We start from the raw sequence: 1,883 nt of genomic DNA on the forward strand, positions 1-1,883 counted from the left end.
TCTTTTTTTTTTTTTTATGGATGATGTCCCAGCCTGCAAGATATTAATCTACCACTTGGGGGAGGAAAACTCCAGAAAATAAGGAGATTAAAAGGAAATGATGAAATCCAGTAGATTCACACAGTTCTAGGGGATACGGTATCGCTGTACATTCTTCTTCCCTGCCTTAATAGGGAATATAGAAGCAGGTGGTCTTAATATTAACAAGCCCTTGAAGGGGTTCTCCACTATATGTTGGAAATCTCTCAGTGATCAGCTATATCTGTGGGAAACCTAATATTCAGTTGTTAACTAACCTACAGCGCCACCACAGGGGAAATGAAGAATTACACAGTGTCCATTCAAATCAATAGGTTGCCATTGTAATACAGGTCAGGACGGGTCCTCCAGACAGAGGGACGCTCTTTGTTACCTCTCTACAAGAGATCAGGATGCTTTATAGAAATATTATCTATTATATTGTGTATGAAGGTTTGATTTTTGCAAAACGAAGATTATTCGGCTGCCAGGAAACCATCAGCAAGTTGCTGTTGATGGATCTATTATTCTTATAAGTCAACAATTAAAGTCGTAGCTTTACTTTTATACTGTTGTATGTACTACAATGGGGATAATCCTTGTGTACACCCTCCGTATATCCGCACACGTTATGCTGAGAGTTGTAGTTCCACAACAGATGGAGGGGCACCAGTTAGAGACCAATGGAATAGGCCATCAATGTGTGAGTCTGACCCTCAGCAGTGTGGATGATGGAGTGCTCCCCGCTCCCACACTGTCCCCAAGTGCACCATAGTACTATGTAGTATAAAAATCTTAGAAGGGGTTCACAAACTTTTGTATTGCATGTATGTGTCAATTTCTAAATCCATCGATTAGCCCATGACAATTAGTACTGGGATGACACGCACACCACCACCCCTGGCGGCAGCTGGATATTAGTGGTATTACAGCCGCGCGGCATGGCTGGATGATTATAGCTTAGCAGCAGAGGTGTTAGGAACAGAAGAGCCGGACGATAAAAATATCCCCATATTATTGGCGTTGGAGCGGATCAGCCGCCATGTCTCTTTCTGAAGGAAAGCAGCCTGTGTGGTACACAAACAGAGGTTAACCCAATGAAAAGCCACAAGTGGGTTGTCAATTGTGTCCTCCAAAAGGAAACATTGTGAATCATCAACTGTTTGGACTGCTTACTCTGCCGCTTTCATGCCAAAGAACTAAAGCTTTAATAGATTAGTCAGGGTTATGGAACCTTAAAGGAGTACTGGCACTCAGCATGTTATGAATGACAGGGTGTAGAGCACTTCTCGCTGGTTAATATAATATATCTGCCATTTCTGAACGCTGTTGCATTGTAAAGTTATTCTGTTTGGAAGATCGGAAATGTGGCTGATGGCGCTGTTGCATTAGCGTCTATGGGAAAAATGATGTGGTGAAAAATGGTACTGCAGTTTAGAACAAAAATTAGGATTATTCTTTAGAGACATTTACATGGTTACAGGTGAAGGATTTACCGGGAGATGTTCTAAAATTTTCTGATATTCTGAATGCCAAATAGTATATCTTGTTTTATGTTTGTTTGTTAACAATCTAACGTTTTACTTTAGGCGAAAAACAAATGCATTTGTGTGAATCCATTTTGATCCGTTTTTTTCCATTGACTTTGATTATAATGTAATAGTGCCGGCAGGGAGCGGGGAAGCGAACTCTGACCTGACACGTCGGCACTCGCTTGCTCCTGGAGATCGCCCCGTGTAATAGGGGCTTTAGTCCAGGATCCCAGTTACATTGATTTCTATTTCCAAGTAGGAGGAGAAGTTAGAAACTTCCTCCACAGTTCATAAACCACACGTTGTAATATATATATGTATATATATATATAT

Source organism: Dendropsophus ebraccatus, chromosome 13 (assembly GCF_027789765.1).
Source record: "Dendropsophus ebraccatus isolate aDenEbr1 chromosome 13, aDenEbr1.pat, whole genome shotgun sequence".
NCBI classification, from domain to species: Eukaryota; Metazoa; Chordata; class Amphibia; order Anura; family Hylidae; genus Dendropsophus; species Dendropsophus ebraccatus.